Raw genomic sequence first — 376 nt, 5'->3', positions numbered from 1 at the left:
ACACACACACACACACACACACACACACACACACACACACACACACACACACACACACGGATACACCGGATACACTTCCGGTTTGCGCTACAAAAATAAAATATAAAATACGTTTCTGATACGAAATAATGACCACAATTCACCTGTGACCGAGGAGGCGGTCAGGTGTTTTGTCCGGTCACGTGATGATTACGACTCTGTTGTGTGTGTGTGTGTGTGTGTGTGTGTGTGTGTGTGTGTGTGTGTGTGTGTGTTTGTGTTTGTGTGTTCGTTCAACAGTCAGCCCGGATTGTGCTTCGCTCACGCTGAAACTCTCGGCTTTTATTTTTGGAAACAGGACCGGAAGTCAGCAGGTGCTTGTCGCAAACTGTCGCTC

The sequence above is a fragment of the Nelusetta ayraudi genome, unplaced genomic scaffold (assembly GCF_046127955.1).
Source record: "Nelusetta ayraudi isolate G7.1 ecotype Tasmania unplaced genomic scaffold, CSIRO-AGI_Nayr_v1 ptg000175l, whole genome shotgun sequence".
NCBI lineage: Eukaryota > Metazoa > Chordata > Actinopteri > Tetraodontiformes > Monacanthidae > Nelusetta > Nelusetta ayraudi.
The sequence above is the reverse complement of the archived record's forward strand: the minus strand, read 5'-3'. Positions refer to the sequence as shown.